This window comes from Paramisgurnus dabryanus, chromosome 20 (genome assembly GCF_030506205.2).
Source record: "Paramisgurnus dabryanus chromosome 20, PD_genome_1.1, whole genome shotgun sequence".
Taxonomy (NCBI): domain Eukaryota; kingdom Metazoa; phylum Chordata; class Actinopteri; order Cypriniformes; family Cobitidae; genus Paramisgurnus; species Paramisgurnus dabryanus.
Window position 1 is genome coordinate 17,590,060 of NC_133356.1, and position 20,892 is coordinate 17,610,951.

General features: G+C 43.4%; 1 long non-coding RNA gene across 4 annotated transcripts; it reads right to left on the minus strand.

Moving 5' to 3' along the window:
- Positions 1-214: 214 nt before the first annotated feature.
- Positions 215-20,355, minus strand: LOC141281303 (uncharacterized). 4 transcript variants are annotated; one of them, XR_012335521.1, is made up of 6 exons: positions 20,076-20,355; positions 19,924-19,981; positions 18,098-18,186; positions 17,616-17,735; positions 16,488-16,644; positions 215-1,565 (listed from the first exon to the last, which is right to left on the minus strand). It is a non-coding gene; the product is annotated as an uncharacterized lncRNA (long non-coding RNA). The 4 variants fall into 4 exon arrangements; XR_012335519.1 differs by having other exon boundaries at positions 20,051-20,355; XR_012335518.1 differs by having other exon boundaries at positions 19,924-20,355.
- Between the last annotated feature and the right edge of the window lie 537 nt (positions 20,356-20,892).

Below are 20,892 nucleotides of genomic sequence, written 5' to 3' on the forward strand. Positions count from 1 at the left end.
TATGATTTATTAAAAATTATTAAAATTATTGTTGGAAGGTAAAGTTATATGTGGGAGGAGATAGAACAATATCACATTTACATTAAATTACATTACATTTACATATATTTATTCAGCAGACCCTTTTATGCAAAGTGACAATGCATTTAACATTCTGGCTAATTGCATAATGCTGTCAATCATTCTGTCCTGCACTTTCCCAAAACCATATGTAACCAGAGTGACTTTTGGGTGCATTTTTTCCTAAGGGACTTTTATTTTGATGCCGTGGTTTTGTTGTGAGTGTCCATGGAGACGGGGAGCGAAAAAAGTAAACTGGCAGGAGAGTGACGCGGGGTTTTCAGTGTAACAGTTACAGTTTTCGTGTGCTACAAAAGTAGTGATTTTACTCTTTTTGGAGCTTCAAGCTATAAGAGCAGCAGTGTGCGGTTATTTTTGAGTTTTTTTTCTACGAATAGCGTGCCTGCACGATTTAATGCAGCTGTGGTGACTTAATCCAAAAAGTGCCCTAGTTACGGAGGATTTGTATCAGATTCATACGGTGTTAGAGACTGACTTTTGAGCATAAAAGAGTTGCTGAAGTCGTGAGTCATTTCAGAACACTGCTATTTTCTGATACTTTATTGGATTTAAGTTTTTTTTAGTTTTGCTGCATTATATGTGACTGTAATATTAAGATTGAGATTAACCGTTATTAACGGTTACCAACTGACATCGTCAGTGTGTACACACAAATTTTTGCAAAGGTGACATCTCCCTGCTAACTCATCTTATTGCCAAATACCATCTCATTGCTACAAGTTGTCTCATTGCTACAAGTTTTCTCATTGCTACAAGTCGTCTCATTGCTACCAGTTGTCTCATTGCTACAAGTCTTCTCATTGCTACAAGTCGTCTCATTGCTACAAGTCGTCTCATTGCTACAAGTCGTCTCATTGCTACAAGTCGTCTCATTGCTACAAGTCGTCTCATCTCAACGGAAGTTTTCATTCACCAGTTGCCTTCACTGCGGACTGGTACACCTTTCTTATACACACACTCACAGGTGCTGATAGTGCATGATTGTGAGTTGGACTGGGTATTTGTGACTTCGAGACTGTAAAGGTCAATTTATAATCATTTAAACTGCTACATGATAATTATTTGAATTTAGTAGCATCCATTGTATAAATTGTTTCCTTATTGAATGTTTACCTAAATGTAAATTGAATTTGAAGTGTTTTGAGGTTTTTTTTTATTATTTCATTTCGATTGGAAGAGTAACTTAGTGATTTTAAATATTGATTAGCATTTTATTGAATTCTTGCATTTAGATCATAGGTCTAGAATATACTAATACTAAGCCTGTAAGGGAAATTCTTTAGTGATTTCAATGTTAAAGGTGTCACAAACAGGGTCTGAGTCTTATGAACATTTTGTGGTGCACCACAGGTTAAAGGTAAAATAACAAGTGTTTGTCTCTTTAAACTAATATTCTTTTATTTGATTAATCATTTTTAATACTTACCTGTCAATTTACCTTCTGCTGGTTTCCTTCTGCCAATGTGGAAGACGATCAAATTTTCCTAGAAAGAAAAGAGAAATAAATTGGTTAACGGTCAGAAAAATATAAATTGTTATTGTTTTGAACTTACCTTGGAGTAGGGGCATCTCACTTACTCTATTAGGTATTGGGGGTGGGGAAGTGATTTGGTACAGTCACCTTATATCACATATCTACACTTCAGATTAGTCGCCGTGTCTATACACCTACCTGAAGCCCACACTTCCTGTGCCTGTAGTATAACACTATACAATAGAGTAAGATATAAAGTATATATATATAAATATAAATACAGTGAGATTCAAAGTACTTGAGGTGGGGGACTAAGATCCTTTCTTCCTTAAAGTCTTCTAGGGTAAAGTTGCAATATCCCCTACTAGCGGGTTTTTACGGCCCGTCACATTTTGGCGTCACGAACAGGATAGAGTTAGGAAGTGCATAATTTTTTTTTTGTCTCACAAGTCCCAGGCCTACAAGCTGAAGAATGGCAGAGCTTGAAGAGTTGAGAAAAGAAATGGCAGAGATGCAGAAGAGGTTTGAAGAGCAGGCAGGAGCACTCGAGCAAGCGAGATCTGAGCAAAGGGAAGCCCTGTCACTAGCAAAAGCTGTCATTGAGCGCCAATCCACCTCACAAGTTCCAGCTGCCCTTTATATTCCACGAGACCGAAAACTTCCAGAATTCAGCGGCTGCTCAATGAAACCAGGTGAAATAAGCATTGAAGAATGGGTTACATCAATGAAATCTGCCTTTCAGATAATGAGAGTACCAGCCGAGGACCGTGTGGAGTTGGTAAAACAGCATCTCAAAGACGAAGCTAAAGCAACAGTAAGATTCATGCTGTGTGGCAGAGAAGGTTCAGCTGAGGACATCTTTAAAATTCTTTTAGAAACATACGGAGACAAAGTGCCAGTGGGGACAAGACTTAAAGACTTTTATGAAAGGAAGCAAATGCAGGGAGAGACAATACGCTCGTACGCCTATGATCTACAAGAGCGACTCAGCAAAGTTCAGCGCAGAGAGCCAAACAGAGTTTCAGATGCTGAAAGTGTGTTAAAGGAACAACTTGTCCTGGGTCTTCGAGATGATTTTCTGAGGCGTGAGATGAAAAGGCGAATAAAAGAGGACACAAGTCTGACCTTTGTTCAAGTAATGCAAGATGCAATCACCTGGTCTGAAGAGGAGGAGACACAGACACCAAATCATCCAAAACCCAGCACTCGTGTCAGAGTAGTTAATGCAGATGCAGAGCAAACGTCATCTACACTAACTCTAGAAAAGTTACATGAGGCCATTCAAAAGATTTCCGCTCGTCAGGAAGAGCTTTATCAGGCAGTGCATGGTAACAACAGAGCCCGACCTCAGCCGAGCCGACCAAAAAGACAACCGCTGAGAGATGGTGATGGCCGATACATCTGTTATTCATGTGGTGAGCCTGGGCACACTAGCAAACGCTGCACGCAGGGAGCTGAAGTAATCAACGTACCTGAGCGGTATCGATACACAACAGGGACAGCCGACGGTAATACAGGAAGTGTGTCAACCAGTACAACACAAGCTACCTCCGGGCCATCAATGATCAGAAGTCATGCTGCTGAATGGACTGATGAAGTGACGGAAACCTTGAAAGAAGGAGCCTTTGGGGACTGCCTAACGATTGAAGTTAAAATAGCTGGTGTAAGAACAGATTGTTTACTGGATACAGGCTCAGAAGTGTCAACCATTACGGAGTCACACTTTAGGAAGCACTTCGGAGAGGAAGAACTTAAATTGTCAACTGCTAACTGGGTCAAACTGACTGCAGCAAATGGGCTAGACATTCCTGTCCTGGGATGTTTGCAGGCTGATGTTGAGTGTATGGGAAAAGTTCTCCCTGGGAAGTGTATCTTCGTGCTGACAGACACCAGCCCAGAAGCAAAAGAGATAGGAGGCCTTTCTGGGATTGTTGGGATGAATATTATCAGCGAGATGAAGTCATTGTTGGTAACAGGAGACGGTGTAAAGAAAGTCAACAAATATGGACAACAGACAGAGGCCAAGATAAGAAGAATGCTAGCCAGTGTTGAAAGGGCTGAACCTCTGAGTCCTGATGGCAAGATTGGATTTGTCAAAGTTGGTGGGAAACAGTCTATAACCATCCCTCCGCTGAGTGAAAAGATATTTGAAGGCCGTTGCCGGATGCCACCCAAAATGAAGAGCCAAGTATTGATCGAGCCTACAGCTGAAGCAAGTCTACCCAAAGGACTCCTGGTGGCCAATGTCCTAACGAAAACAGTGAGTGGTAAAGTTCCAGTTCGGGTAATGAATTCAAGTGAGAAAGCTATCAGACTTACTCCAAGATGCAGGGTGGCAGTGTTGTCTAAACCTTGTGAGGTGTTCACTAAGGAGATGTTGGAGTTTAAAGAAGAGGATGGGATGCTGCATGTTAAACAAGTGACACACATCCAAGCTGATAAGACCTCTGATGAACTTCCAGTACCAGTCCAGCTAAACTACGAAGGACTCTCACCTACACAATGTGAAGAAATAAAGCAATTATTGGCGAAGTACAGAGATGTATTTTCAAAAAGTGACAGTGATTATGGATACACGCAAGCAGTGACGCATGACATTCCCACTGGTGATGCTCCGCCCATCAAACAGAGACACAGAAGAGTACCACCACAAGTTTTCCAGGAATTCAAAAAACATGTGCAGGATCTTGTGTGCCAAGGCATCCTTAAGGAAAGTGTGAGCCCATGGGCTTCCCCAGCAGTGGTAGTCAAGAAGAAAGATGGCAGTGTACGCTTCTGCTGTGATTACAGAAGATTAAATCAAGTCACATGCAAAGATGCATACCCACTTCCAAGAGTGGAGGAATCTCTGGACGCGTTGGGAAATGCTCAGTTGTTCTCTACTTTGGATCTGACAGCAGGTTATTTCCAGGTGGCAGTCAGTGCATGCGATCGTGAGAAGACAGCTGTCACTACCCCATTTGGACTATTTGAATGGTCAAGGATGCCGTTCGGGCTGTGCAATGGGCCAGCCACCTTCCAGCGCCTCATGGGGGTAGTGCTTGGAGACTTGACATTTGATGTTCTTTTGATATATCTTGATGATATAATTGTATTTTCCACGGACTTCAAGAGTCACTGTGAAAGATTAGAGCTTGTCTTCAGTCGACTGCGTCAGCATGGCTTGAAGTTGAAACCGAGCAAATGCTTCCTCTTAAAATCAGAGGTAAAGTTTCTTGGTCACATAATCTCCTCGGAAGGGATCAAAGTTGATGTTGAAAAAGTGAGCGCTTTAGAAACATGGCCCATCCCTAAGAGCGTAAAGGAGGTGAGACAGTTAATTGGATTTACAAGCTATTACAGGCGATTCGTGCCAAAGTTCGCTCAAACAGCAAAACCATTACATGCGTTAATGGGCAGCAAAAACAAAAGAAAGCTCTCTGAACCCTTCATTTGGAGCAATGAATGCCAGGCTGCGTTTGAAAAATTGAAACAATGCTTGATGTCACCACCTGTCCTTGCTTACCCCGATTTTAGTCTTCCATTCATTCTTACTACTGATGGGAGTGGTCAGGGCCTTGGAGCTGTACTAAGCCAAAAGCAGGGGGGAGTCGAGCGAGTAATCGCCTTTGCTAGTAGGGGTCTTAGAGGGTCAGAGAGAAATGATAAAAATTACAGTGCTTTCAAACTGGAGCTGTTGGCACTTAAATGGGCTGTAGCGATTCAGCGGGAGGAGGGGAATAAAGTTATTTGAAACAATATAAACCTCCGACTGTAATACTACGGGGATTCCCAAGGGAATCTTAGATTTTAGCTCAAAAGGGAATATTATGTATAACTAACTGTAATTAATTATACAAGTTTATCAGGTTTTACCTGGCGTAGCAGAATTAATAATAACAATTAATTAATATGTTCGTCCACCGAAGACATATATCCATAATCGTATATTAACGTCTAAGAAATGTTAATTTCATGGCCTTTAAAATTAACCTTCTTACTGATATACAGTGCTACTCGCAGCGTGTAGCTGGATCAAAAGGCAGAAATAGTGACTTTAATTTCGTGAGCATTGAACACAGAAACAATTCAATTGTGAAAATGCAAAACCGGTTTATTAACTACAAAACGAAGTACACACAACGACTAACTAAACATACACATATACAATAACATAAAACATAGATGAGAAAGAAAAGACTGAAAAGCTAGAGAGAGAGTAAAAGATTGGCAAAAACACTATTGCTTAACATCTGCACAAACCATCGGAAAATCTCTAAGGATCGCCTTAATTTTCATAAGGGGTAAAGCTTAAACATCAGCGAGTAGAACAAGGTTAATACTTGCATTTGGCTCTTTATGATGTAGTACGACGTGTCTGGTGCGCGCGGGTGCGAGCAGAGAGAGAGAGAGAGAGATAATCCAGGTGTGCTCGTAAGTCCGTTTGGTTGTTCCGTATGGCGGAGTGTTCCGCGTAAATTGTCCGAACTCGAAGTGCAAAGTGCAAGCCAGGAAATTACTGTCCCGAAGAGTAGGACAGGGCTCAGAGAAAAGATGATGAATCCGAGGGACTCTGGGTGAGTCTCAGCGAGTTTCCAAACTGCGCTGACGAATTGAGCGATTGAGCGCTGAGCGCTGAGCAACTGAGCAATGATGGCTTGGACGATAGGCCATTTTGACCTTTCACGCACCCAGCCCATTTTAGGTGAAATGACCAATGTGCGAAGTGTTCGATCGCGCGGGAAACAAGCCTTTGTTCTTTCAGACATCACATTTGCGTAAATGCCAAATGATAAAAGTTTGTTTCCATAACTCTTCAAATCGATATTAAATGACATTGATGCGGCTTATGGTAATATGATACATAGAAATGATTAGGAAATAAAGAGTGGATTAATTTGATACTAGACAAGACATGGGTTTAAGATCACGTTGAATAATAATTTCATACCTAAGATATGAACCATGCTACAGTGAACAAAATCTAACTAGAGTGTTAACACACAGTTACATCACACATACACGATCATGCAGTAAAGGGATATAAAATATATACACATTTAAACAGCTCATTGTGATCTTTAAATGTGGTTTCATCAGAGACATATAGTCCGTGCCCCCCCTGCTGTGTCTCTGGCGACTGTGGATTCCTTTGAACTTCCTTTGAAGACGGCATTTGTTTTAATTGTCGCCCACTTTACAGCCTTGATAGGTGATAGAGGAGACAGGGTTATCTAATTATCACAATTTTAGGGCTGTTGAAATCCAGATGCCAAATGGCCCCAATCTGACTCCGAGCCATTTGCTACATATCCCCCCTTCATGGCCACCAGGGTCTTGAGAGACTTTGGTGGGCGATGGTTCAATAGGCGATGGTTGGACAGGTCATTTGGTCTGGATGGCAGGTGTATCTTAATTTTCTGCAGCGCTTCTGCATGCCTGCAGAGGGGTGATTTCGATGAGGTTGGGCTCTTGCTCGGCTTCTGTGTCTTGCTTCCCACGGTTCCGCTTGAAGGCTCGAGGGAGGGCAGCTGTGCACTTGTTCACTGTTTCCTGCATCCCACTGACTCTTCGGTACAGGATGAAAGCGAGGCCAAGAGTAAGGGCATATCCTACTCCTGTGGAGAGGCACAGTACCGTGTCAGCGGCGGTCCAGGCTCGGACAACAGGGAGGCTGTGCATAGCTGGCATCCGAGCAAGTGCCTGGAGGGCAGTGTCAATGGGCGTGACATCAATTAGTTGGGTCCCCCCTTCTGCAATCCTCATCTCCAGTTCAGGGTCTAAAGTGAAGTTGTGGTCCCTGAAGAAAGTTGAAATTTCCAGTTCGGTGTGGTACTCCTCACTGGGAAGGTGATAGAGTGCGAGTTCATCGATGTGAAGAATCGCATCCTTTGGAACTTGAATCCACATCGTCTGGTTTGGTAGACTGATGCGGGTGGCTGTGTCGTGTTGGTCGTAGGTCAAAATGGCTGTGCTGGCTGGGGTGTTGACCAGCCATCGGTCACCTACGATTTCTGCTTGGGTGTTAGTGACCTCGGCTCGTGGTTTAGCTGAGGCAGGACAACGAGAGTCAATCTTCATGGGCCGCAGCCCACAGATGCCGTCAGTGTTGTCCCGAAGGAAAGGTTTGCTGGGGCAGAGATAATGAATGTCTTTAGTGAGGCTGCACATGCGCAGGTTTGGTGCAAGGTACAGCTGTTCATTGCTGTCATGGTAAGCCACAACGTCGGGGGTGCGTATTCTGATGTGGGTGTTTCCCTGCCAGAAGCCAACATTGACAATGTCTTTGAGTCTGTAGATGTTGTGTGACTCAATGATTGGCAGGTTTATCAGAAAAGCAAGTTCGCCTTGTTCAGGGGCTATGCTTAAGGGAATTGCGCTGCCTAGGGAGTAGGCCAGATGCGCCTGCAGAGTGTTTGTTGGCCCTGCAGTGGCAGAGGATAAAATGGTCTGTACCAGGCTTAGGGGTACCAGGTAGGGTGGAATTCTACCCATGGCTAGACTGTCCACAGAGGAGCTCACCTCGCGCAGCATGTCTGACATCAGAGCTGTGACCAGTTGAGAATAGGCATGATCCACCTGCAGTACTGAGAAAATCTGTTTCAAAGAGTTCACTGTTTGTTTCAGTGCGACACTGTGTGTGTTGAGAATTACGACAGTATCTTTTAAGGATTTTCCCATGGTTTGCAGTGATTTGCTCTGAGCTGTCAGTTGTTCTCTCAGTTGAGGTATTTCCTCCTGGATCTCATTCACATGTCGTCTCACCGTGGCTATGCTGACTGCATTGACACTGGTGACTCCAATGTTGAACAAAGTTCCGACTGCTGCGGCGGCTCCGAGTAGGGCCCCCAGGAACCGCTTGGGGCGCTTAGTTTGTCCGCTGAGATCTGCTTGTGTGACAGTCATCTTCTGAAGCTGGTACAGCATGTGTTTGATGTCGGCCTCTGCGTGAAACATAGCGTTCTGCGCCCATCGTTCTCCTGCCCAACTGGTTTCTGGTGCTGATGCTGTGTAGTGTGCTCTGTAGACATCACTGGGGTTGAGTCGGACATAGACTTTTTGGCTATGTGTTCTGCAGTTCGTGATCAGGAGTCCAGGTTGCTCGTTTAGGACGATGCCTGAGGCTGGACCCGGCGACACGATATCAGGTTGCGACCACCCCCCTTGTAGGCTGATGTACAGGACAGTGATCCACAGCAGCATCCTGGTGAGAGAGAGAGAGAGAGAGAAAGAACAATAGGTGAGCGCTACAGGTCCTTGTTTGGTCAGGACAGCTCTCTTTCTTTTCATTAGCGGCTGTTCCCTAGGTGGCAGAGTTTTAGTGATGAGGCAGTGTGGAGGGAGTTTGGCCTGGTTAGTGCTAGTCCCCCCTTTACTGTCATGCCACAATGTTGAGTGTCTCTTGACTTGGTTCCGGTGGACCCCTCTGAAAATTGGTTCCTTCTGACTCCTGCCCATCTTGATCCGGTATGCGACGGGAGAGAGTTTGTCCACAATCTCATGAGGTCCTGCCCAGTGTGGCAGAAATTTCTTTGACAGCTGCTGGTGAGCTGTCTGAATTGGCGGGGCGAAACTGCAGTACCAGATCTTGGTCGTTTGAAAAGCGAAGGTCGTTCCCAGATGAAGTTCATCCAGATACTGGTGAGTGGTGTCATTGGGTGCTGGAAAGCATTCTACCAACTTTGTGAATTGGCAGATGACCGTGAGAAAGTGTTTGTTGCCCCTCGTTGACCTGGGTAATGGTCCAACCCAATCTATCTGGAGGTCTAACAATGGGAAGTTGACACCTCTTTTTTGCAGTGGTGCTCCATGGTTTGGGTTAGCCGGTTGGAACTGGCAGCAAACCAGACATCCCTTGATGTATTGTGCTACATCCTGCTGCATTTCAGGCCAATATGCCACCTGTTTCAGTGTTTCATACGTGGCTTTTGTGCGATGGTGTCCAGCACATGCTGTGTCATGCGCATGCATCAGTAGGACCCCCCTATGGGCCTGAGGAACCACAAGCGCAGGTGTAGTGCGGTCATCAGGGACATACCAGAGGATGTTGTGTTGTATGCACAGCAGGTGCCTGACATCGTTGAGACGTTTGGGGGTTGGAGCAGCAGACATGTCAGAGTTTGTGATAGGGTAGGTGGAGGGGTCTGAGAGGTGGTTTAACATAGCTTGGGTAGCGATGTTAAAGGCTTGTAGTTTCTGATGATCTGCATCATCCTGCATGGCATCTGCATCTTTTACATTTTGTTGAATTTGTGCGTCAAGTCCTGGGTATGGCTCTGAGTCTTTGGCTGGGTGCAGAGTGCAGAGCGGTGAACTTTTGGAGTTTAGGTCTGAGACGAAGTTCCCGCGGCTGGCTGGGGGGTCGTCCATGACCTGTGTGACCTGGCAGTTTACCTCAGATGATCTGGCTGATTGAAAGGGTAAAGGTTCTCGCACTTGAGCCCAAATTTTTAACTGTTTAAAGTCCATTAAGGGTTCAAAGCGGTCTAGCAGGTCTTTGCCAATGAGGAGAGGATATGAGTCCATTGGTGAGATGTACACAGGGTGTATGATGCTCATAGGACCGATTGTCAGGTGGATGGGAATCACCTGTTGCAGTTGAACTTCAGTCTGGCTGTAAGACTGCACATTCAGCATACACCTTTGGGGTTTAAGGGTCAAATTTTGGGCCTTAGCTCTGTTCTGGAGTCTGGTGAAAAGCTGGGATGACATCAGCGTTAGGTCAGCTCCGGTGTCGACGAGGGCTTCTAGTTCGACCTCATTTTCCAAGGTGATGGATAGATATAGCTTTTTGGCTTCTCCTCTTTCGATCAGGTTTCCCAGGAGGCTTGGTACTGGGGCTGTTGTATTAACGGGAAGGCAGTTAAAACTGGTTTCCTGTGACTCTGTAGGGAAGGAGACAGTTAACACAGCACTCTCTGGTACTTGCAGGCTTTGGTTGGTTGGTGTCTGAGATATTGTTTGTACGCCAAAGTCTTTGGTTTGTGAAATGAATAAGGAGTCGGGTTTGTCTTCGTGGTCCTGCTTGTGGGGCCTCTTTTGGATTAACTCCTTCAATATTCTCAGAATCTCTGCTGATTCAGACGTGTCTGTGTCACTCTGTTTCTGGGGTAGTTCAGACTTAGCCTTGCTCTGTGTGTATCGAGACTGATCTCTCTGTTGACTGTTTGGACTGTTACCCGTTTTTGATCTGCCAGGTGCAGGACGGTTACCTCTAGGTCGTCGGCCAGGTTCCCACGAGCCGCCACCCTTCTGGTTGTCTGATGAGTTTGGCCGGCTCCATGACCTCTCGGCGCGTCCCATTTGGTGCTTGGGACGAGCCCCTTCATGGCCGTACCATTCCTGGCTGGCTGTAAAGTCTCTTGACCCTCTGTTGAAAGGTCTTTCACTGTGGCGCGGTCGTGCGCCCTCCAGTGGTAGTTCAGGGTACAGTTCAGAGACAGGGAGAATGACAGGGTTTTTAACAGTCTTTTCAGAGGCCGCTCTTTGTTTACCATAAGCTTTATGGGCCAAGTCCCGCAGCTGCCTGGTTGTCATCGTGCGAGGGCAGGCCATAACTCCTAAGTGTTGGCTTACTGTGAAATGAAGATTTCGCAGGAAGAGGGTCCTGAAGTTAAAGTCCTCCTCCATTCCTGGCTCATTCCGTGAGCCAAAGTAAGCTCGCCTGAGTCTGTTGTAGTAGGCCTGTGGAGTTTCGTTTCTGCTCTGTTTGAGGTCCATTGCTGTAACTAGTCCATGTTCTGACTCTGGATCCGAAAACTCTTCTATTAAAGCCTTTTGCAGCTGCTTGTAATCCATCTTGACGTTTTCTGGCTGCCGGTCAAGGAAACTCCTCACCTCACGACTGGAAGTAACCCGTAGCAGATACAGTTTGTCTCTTGTGGTTACATTTGGCAGTGTTTGCAAATAAAAGTCAATGTCCTGCAGGTAAGAGTGGATATCATGGCCACCTGCAGGCTCTGGGGTAAATGTTGGGATATTTCTAGCCAGCTTGTCGAGGTCTTTGGGTGCCACGCCGGGCATGTCTGCAGGTGACCTCGGGAAATTTGTTTGTTCCCACCCCTCTGTGGTAGTGAGAGGTTCGGGGATGCTGGCTGATGTATTTAACAGTGGGCTCCCGCCCCCCTTTTCAACAGAAAAGCTTTGGTGGGGGGGTGCAGGCTCACTGGTTGAATGAAAGGGAAAGGTTGCTTTTTCCCTTACTTGTTCAGCTTGCAGTTTATATGCATAAATGAGTTCTCTTTGGGCGGAGTCAAGGTCGTCCCTAGCCTGGTCTCGTTGCTGAGCCAGAGCTCGACCTTCATCTCGAGCCGCTCGCAGGTGATTCTCACAGGCCTTCAGCTTGGCATCACGTTCCTTCAGTTCTGCCTTTGCTCTCACCAGAAGATGTTCAGCCTGCTGAAGCTTTCCAGACAGCTCTTCTCTGGCTGTCTTTTCCTGTTGCTCCTTGTGCTCTGTGTCTGTGCGGAGTTTTGACAAGGCCTCTTGGAGTTGTCCAATCTCGTCCTTTAGCCTCCAGTGTTCCTCCTCCGTCGATGGGTGTTGATCCTCTAATCCCTGTGTCAGCTGATCTAGACGATTCTGCGCGTCCTCCTGATTCCTCCGTGCCTCTGCCGCTTGGAGCTGTAGAGCTGCTGCATCCTGTTCCAGTTGGGCGATGTTCCTTTCGCCCAGTTTACGCTGGATGATGAGGTTGTGAGCGATGGCACCTGTGATCTTGGCTATATCCTTGTGACTGTAGCTCCTCGTTGGGTCGAGGGCTATGAACTTGTTCAGGGTGCCGTCGAGTTGCTCTCTTTCCAAGTGTTGCAGTTCATTGGCGAGGTTGGGCAGGAGTTCAGATGTCACAGCGCTGAGCCAGGCCTCTAGCTGGTCCCAGTGGTTGACAGGGCTTGGTGATCTGGACATGTTGACACACTGATAGAAGAGAAAACACAAAGAGCCAATGCGAGTCCGCACAGTTCAACGAGCTACGGCAATAAAATATATATATATATATATATATATATATATATATATATATATATATATGGGCTATGAGCTTATTATCAGGGCCTTTCTCCAGCGGCACAGATAATCAGTGTGGGGAAATAAGGGAAAAATTCTAGTAATCTATCGCTTTGTTAAAACCTATAGGTCGCCTTGGACATTTGGTTAATCGAGCATATTACTAATGAATTCTCCTAATGGTTTGTGCAGTTTTGCTCTTTCAGCCCAAAATAAAGTGAATCAAAATAATTAAAATTAATTAATTATAATGATTAAAATAAAATAAAACAAAATAAAATAAAGAATGAGGAGGATAGGTTGCTGGAAATGAAATAGGAACGGAAAAGAGAGGAAAAATAAACAAATAAATAAAAAAAACAAATAAAATGAAAATAATACTAATAAAATAAAATGAAAATGGGAATTGAGACAGCCAACAGACGAAGTCCTAAGGCTGGGAAATGATGAGGATAGGAGGTGGAAAAGGGGTTTCCTGTTTCAGCTTAGCAGGTTCTCTACCCTAGATTTGATGACAGGGCCTTACAGGGAGAGGGCACTATGGAGTCATGCGAGCTAGGGGAGTGGCTTAGCTAGAGTGGCTGGGCTAGACCCAACGTGAGAGGGATCTGGTGCCTCTAGTGGCTACAGAGGGGAGAAAAATGCATCTCTTTTACACTAACACCTGTTGACTATTTAAGACAACCCAGGGTGGAACACAGAGACAAGGCGCTTCCCTGAGCACGCAGCCAAGAGTGCCGGGCCTTCTGCCCTCCCCACCTCGACCGCTCAACAGTCACGCCCTTCACACCGCCAGGCCGCACTCAAAGGTGTCACCCACCAACTGGCACTGCCGCTAGGGCTTTGTGTGTCAGCTGGCACGGTTAGCGATTGGAGTGCCCGGTGGCAGAGGTCGCACTGTGTCTTGCTGCCTAAGGTGCTAAAGGAGGGAGCTACCGCAGCACCCCGACTGTACACACTCGAGTCAGTTCAACGGGACCGGTCTCTTGTAGAACTCACCGCTGGCGAAGTCCTGATTCATCTATCAAGTGTTAGCTTTAAAGAGATGCACAGGGGCTTATCCTATTGCACCAGTTAAAACATAAATGAATTCACTGAGAATGGGACTTATGGGGCTGAATTCTATTCACAGTAAAGAATTGATTCAATTAAAATTTAAAATAAATCAAACTGCATTAAATTTAAATTTAAACTTAATTAAAATACAATCTCTACAATAGAAAAGAGAACAGGAAAGTAAGGAGCGAGAGAGAACAGCAAAAATGAAATAAAATAAAATAAATAAAAAAAAATAAAAATTAAATAAAGAAACAATAAATTAATAAAGCCACAGCAATATTAATTATTATTTATAAATTTAAGACCATAACATTCAATACGTAGGAAATAAACTACAAAGTAGTAGAATAACCCAGTTATTGAAGTAAGGCCAAAATTCTAAGTTTGACTCCTGTCATACACTTCCCAAAAGAGTTTATGAGAGGGCCAAACGAACTTTCCCCACCAGATGGCGATATTTCGCCCAACAAACAAAGAAAGCGGAAGTCAGGCGTAAAGTAGAGAAGAAGGAGAAGTGTTAGACACTCAAGACTGACATCTAGTGTTAGAACTAGGTAGTACGCTTTAAACTGACAAAGATTCGCTTCTATTCAACAATTACATCGGCGGCCGCTCCGTTGCTAAGACGACGGATGTAATTTGCTCATGTTTGCGCTGCCTATTTTAATTTTGGCTTAGTTACCGGGACACGCAATAAACAAAGAGTCCAACGTGCTTTATCGTACGTTGTGACTATAAATACTTGATCAAGTTTTCATCTCCTTAAAAAAAATTGAAGTCTTACCCTCGGTGCTTTCAATTTAAAAAAATCCACGTACGTGAATAAAATGGAAAAATACAATAGACAGCTTCTCTAATTGTAAATCATTTCCTGGAGATTAAACAAAAAGGCCTTATCAGATGGGAGTACTCACTCGACCACCGCTTCGCTCTACATAAAGGAATTCTACTCTTTATTAGGCGGAATCAGACAGTAATGCAGCGTATCAAAGTGTTTTTAATACGGTTACCTTAAAGACTGCAGTTAGCTATACATAACAGGGGCGCGAGTCTGTTACGTCCTGAAAATGATACAGGAAAATACATTTTCATTCATACAAATAAAGAACGAAATCAGTTATAGCTGATAGTTCTTTTTCATTCACACAATGCAAAAACACATCTGATTTGTAACTGGTTTGCTCAGAAAATAATGTTTAAATCTGCCCGCGCGTTCTCCACCATTAATATGTAGCGATTCAGCGGGAGGAGGGGAATAAAGTTATTTGAAACAATATAAACCTCCGACTGTAATACTACGGGGATTCCCAAGGGAATCTTAGATTTTAGCTCAAAAGGGAATATTATGTATAACTAACTGTAATTAATTATACAAGTTTATCAGGTTTTACCTGGCGTAGCAGAATTAATAATAACAATTAATTAATATGTTCGTCCACCGAAGACATATATCCATAATCGTATATTAACGTCTAAGAAATGTTAATTTCATGGCCTTTAAAATTAACCTTCTTACTGATATACAGTGCTACTCGCAGCGTGTAGCTGGATCAAAAGGCAGAAATAGTGACTTTAATTTCGTGAGCATTGAACACAGAAACAATTCAATTGTGAAAATGCAAAACCGGTTTATTAACTACAAAACGAAGTACACACAACGACTAACTAAACATACACATATACAATAACATAAAACATAGATGAGAAAGAAAAGACTGAAAAGCTAGAGAGAGAGTAAAAGATTGGCAAAAACACTATTGCTTAACATCTGCACAAACCATCGGAAAATCTCTAAGGATCGCCTTAATTTTCATAAGGGGTAAAGCTTAAACATCAGCGAGTAGAACAAGGTTAATACTTGCATTTGGCTCTTTATGATGTAGTACGACGTGTCTGGTGCGCGCGGGTGCGAGCAGAGAGAGAGAGAGAGAGATAATCCAGGTGTGCTCGTAAGTCCGTTTGGTTGTTCCGTATGGCGGAGTGTTCCGCGTAAATTGTCCGAACTCGAAGTGCAAAGTGCAAGCCAGGAAATTACTGTCCCGAAGAGTAGGACAGGGCTCAGAGAAAAGATGATGAATCCGAGGGACTCTGGGTGAGTCTCAGCGAGTTTCCAAACTGCGCTGACGAATTGAGCGATTGAGCGCTGAGCGCTGAGCAACTGAGCAATGATGGCTTGGACGATAGGCCATTTTGACCTTTCACGCACCCAGCCCATTTTAGGTGAAATGACCAATGTGCGAAGTGTTCGATCGCGCGGGAAACAAGCCTTTGTTCTTTCAGACATCACATTTGCGTAAATGCCAAATGATAAAAGTTTGTTTCCATAACTCTTCAAATCGATATTAAATGACATTGATGCGGCTTATGGTAATATGATACATAGAAATGATTAGGAAATAAAGAGTGGATTAATTTGATACTAGACAAGACATGGGTTTAAGATCACGTTGAATAATAATTTCATACCTAAGATATGAACCATGCTACAGTGAACAAAATCTAACTAGAGTGTTAACACACAGTTACATCACACATACACGATCATGCAGTAAAGGGATATAAAATATATACACATTTAAACAGCTCATTGTGATCTTTAAATGTGGTTTCATCAGAGACATATAGTCCGTGCCCCCCCTGCTGTGTCTCTGGCGACTGTGGATTCCTTTGAACTTCCTTTGAAGACGGCATTTGTTTTAATTGTCGCCCACTTTACAGCCTTGATAGGTGATAGAGGAGACAGGGTTATCTAATTATCACAATTTTAGGGCTGTTGAAATCCAGATGCCAAATGGCCCCAATCTGACTCCGAGCCATTTGCTACAGGGCCATAACAGAAAAATTCAAGGAATACCTGATGTTTTCAAAGTTCACTGTAATCACTGACCATAATCCTCTGCGTTACTTGGGAACAGCCAATCTCGGTGCGGTTGAGCAGCGTTGGGTTGCGCAGTTAGCAGAGTTTAGTTTTGAAGTCCTCTATAAGCCTGGACGACTGAATACAAATGCTGATGCCCTGTCAAGGATACCCTCTAGGGAGGAACCTGAAAAAGATGACACAGAAAAGGATTTCATCCGAATCAGTTCGGAGGATGTGCAAGCATGCCTATGGCCGACTAACGTGTTAAAGCAGGAAAGAGTTGGTGCCCAACTAGCAGTACAAGCCTCCATCAAGAAAGTGGTAAATGGTTACAGCTGGGATGAAATTATGAAACTGCAGAAAACTGATCCAGTGACAAGTCCTATATACAATGCAGTGTTTAAAAACAAAAGACCAAGCCGATCGGAACAACAAAGTATGCCAACACAGTTAAAGAAGCTTTCCAGAGACTTTGAACGTCTTCAGATGAATCGTGGAGTAATGTTCAGATGTATCTTTGACCCAAGGGATGGAGAGAAAATTAGTCAGCTTGTTGTCCCTGGCCCTTTACAACGGACAGTTTTCGACAGTCAACATGAACATGGAGGTCATTTTGGTGAGAGGAGCACTCTGACGTTAATGAGACGGAGTTACTACTGGCCTAACATGACTAAAGATGTCCAAGAGTGGATAGAACAATGTAAACGATGTACACTTGCAAAAGATGTCTTTCCAAGAAACAGAGCCCCAATGACATGTAGCAACATCACTGCTCCTTTAGAGGTACTGGCAATGGACTACACTCAGTTGGAAATGTCTTCAGGTGGATACGAAAATGTGCTAGTTTTGACTGACATGTTTACAAGATTCACTGTTGCTGTCCCCACAAAGAACCAAACAGCCAGCACTACTGCAAAGGCTCTCATCAAACATTGGTTTGTCTACTACGGGTGCCCTGCCCGTCTACATTCAGACCAGGGGCGATGTTTTGAGGCTCAGGTGATCAAGGAACTCTGTAAAGTGTATAACATCGGAAAAAGTCGTACAAGCCCATACCACCCCCAAGGAAACTCTCAGTGTGAGAGATTCAACCGTACCATGCATGACATGCTGAGAACATTGACACCTGAAAAGAAAAAAGACTGGAAGACTCACCTGCCTGAATTAGTGATGGCGTATAACAGTCATGTCCACTCCTCTACAGGCTATTCTCCGTTTTATTTGATGTTTGGGAGAGATGCACGCCTTCCGCTGGATGTCCTAGGTGGGAAGGACCTAGAAGAAAGTGATGCAGAGGACCTGGATGAATGGGTGAAGAGTCATCACAACAGACTAAAGACTGCAGTGGAAGTGGCAAATCAAGCTAACCAAGAGGCAGCAAAGAGGCGTAAAAGGCTGTATGATCGCAAGTCTTCCGGAGCGCTTGTAAGGCCTGGTGACCGTGTGTTGTTACGCAATCACAGACACAGAGGCAGAAACAAGATCCAAGATAAGTGGGAACATACACCTTACATTGTAGTGAAGCAGAATCACCCAGACATACCTGTATTTACTATCAGACCCGAACAAGGGGGTTCACTTAGGGTAGTACATAGGGATCAGATTCGACACTGCACATTCCCTTTATTGTCACTTACCTCACCGCGTGCAAGAAGTCATCAATCCGCAAATATGTCAGATTCTGAAACAGAATTCCCAGATCTTATTTGTGTCCCAGCCACTGCACCTAGACAAAACAGAGATGAAGGGTTGGTACTGAGGGAAACAAACGAGATAGATCAGGGAGGGAATTTAGTGCAAGAACATGAACATGTGGCACAAGATGTAGTCCCAGAAGTAGAGTTGGGGTTACAAGAAATTTCAGATGATGCTGACGTCTCAGAGGTTGAAAGTGAAACTTTACCAGAGCTTAGGCGCTCTTTAAGACAAAACAAGGGTAAATTACCTGTGAGATTCAGAGATGATTATGTCGTAAAAAGGTCATAAGCAGAAAGAGAAAAGACTGTATTGAAAAGTGTTTAATATGTACAAACCTTAAAGGTTTAAATGTATGATTGTAGGTTGAAAATATTCATCTGATGTAATGTGTTGCCCTGAAATTAGTTTGTATTCCAGATGTGGGTTGGTTGGAGATGTCAACTTGTGGCAGGGTTTAGCAGGGGGGAATGTAACCAGAGTGACTTTTGGGTGCATTTTTTCCTAAGGGACTTTTATTTTGATGCCGTGGTTTTGTTGTGAGTGTCCATGGAGACGGGGAGCGAAAAAAGTAAACTGGCAGGAGAGTGACGCGGGGTTTTCAGTGTAACAGTTACAGTTTTCGTGTGCTACAAAAGTAGTGATTTTACTCTTTTTGGAGCTTCAAGCTATAAGAGCAGCAGTGTGCGGTTATTTTTGAGTTTTTTTTCTACGAATAGCGTGCCTGCACGATTTAATGCAGCTGTGGTGACTTAATCCAAAAAGTGCCCTAGTTACGGAGGATTTGTATCAGATTCATACGGTGTTAGAGACTGACTTTTGAGCATAAAAGAGTTGCTGAAGTCGTGAGTCATTTCAGAACACTGCTATTTTCTGATACTTTATTGGATTTAAGTTTTTTTTAGTTTTGCTGCATTATATGTGACTGTAATATTAAGATTGAGATTAACCGTTATTAACGGTTACCAACTGACATCGTCAGTGTGTACACACAAATTTTTGCAAAGGTGACATCTCCCTGCTAACTCATCTTATTGCCAAATACCATCTCATTGCTACAAGTTGTCTCATTGCTACAAGTTTTCTCATTGCTACAAGTCGTCTCATTGCTACCAGTTGTCTCATTGCTACAAGTCTTCTCATTGCTACAAGTCGTCTCATTGCTACAAGTCGTCTCATTGCTACAAGTCGTCTCATTGCTACAAGTCGTCTCATTGCTACAAGTCGTCTCATCTCAACGGAAGTTTTCATTCACCAGTTGCCTTCACTGCGGACTGGTACACCTTTCTTATACACACACTCACAGGTGCTGATAGTGCATGATTGTGAGTTGGACTGGGTATTTGTGACTTCGAGACTGTAAAGGTCAATTTATAATCATTTAAACTGCTACATGATAATTATTTGAATTTAGTAGCATCCATTGTATAAATTGTTTCCTTATTGAATGTTTACCTAAATGTAAATTGAATTTGAAGTGTTTTGAGGTTTTTTTTTATTATTTCATTTCGATTGGAAGAGTAACTTAGTGATTTTAAATATTGATTAGCATTTTATTGAATTCTTGCATTTAGATCATAGGTCTAGAATATACTAATACTAAGCCTGTAAGGGAAATTCTTTAGTGATTTCAATGTTAAAGGTGTCACAAACAGGGTCTGAGTCTTATGAACATTTTGTGGTGCACCACAGGTTAAAGGTAAAATAACAAGTGTTTGTCTCTTTAAACTAATATTCTTTTATTTGATTAATCATTTTTAATACTTACCTGTCAATTTACCTTCTGCTGGTTTCCTTCTGCCAATGTGGAAGACGATCAAATTTTCCTAGAAAGAAAAGAGAAATAAATTGGTTAACGGTCAGAAAAATATAAATTGTTATTGTTTTGAACTTACCTTGGAGTAGGGGCATCTCACTTACTCTATTAGGTATTGGGGGTGGGGAAGTGATTTGGTACAGTCACCTTATATCACATATCTACACTTCAGATTAGTCGCCGTGTCTATACACCTACCTGAAGCCCACACTTCCTGTGCCTGTAGTATAACACTATACAATAGAGTAAGATATAAAGTATATATATATAAATATAAATACAGTGAGATTCAAAGTACTTGAGGTGGGGGACTAAGATCCTTTCTTCCTTAAAGTCTTCTAGGGTAAAGTTGCAATATCCCCTACTAGCGGGTTTTTACGGCCCGTCACACATAGTTGCTAACCTGTTAGTTTTGGGAAACGCACCCCAGTGCACCCTCAGCAGTCTTTCTGAACCAGGGAACCAGTACCTACTAGGGGGCCTCATCAAACTTCAAAGAGGGCCCCACAATGACCTAAAATATTTAAAATAAGAGAAATAAGCATTTAAATAAACTAAAACATTTTTCAGTCTTGGTTATTATTATAACACATATGTTAACACATATACATCTTATGCCAAGTTGTAGACAATTTTATTGAGTAGAAAATCTGAGTGGGGGCCTTAAAATATGATGAACACGAAGTCAAAAGCACTAAGATCATTTGATCAAGTCGGAGCACCACCAGTGCATAGCTTGCTCAGGAATGGCAGGTGTGAGAGCATCTGCACGCACAGTGGGGTGAAGACTTTTGGAGGATGGCCCAGTGTCAATAAGGGTAGCAAAGAAGCCACTTCTCTCCAGGAAAAACATCAGGGACAAGCTGATATTCTGTAAAAGATACAAGGACTGGACTGCTTGGGAATGGGGTAAAGGCCTTT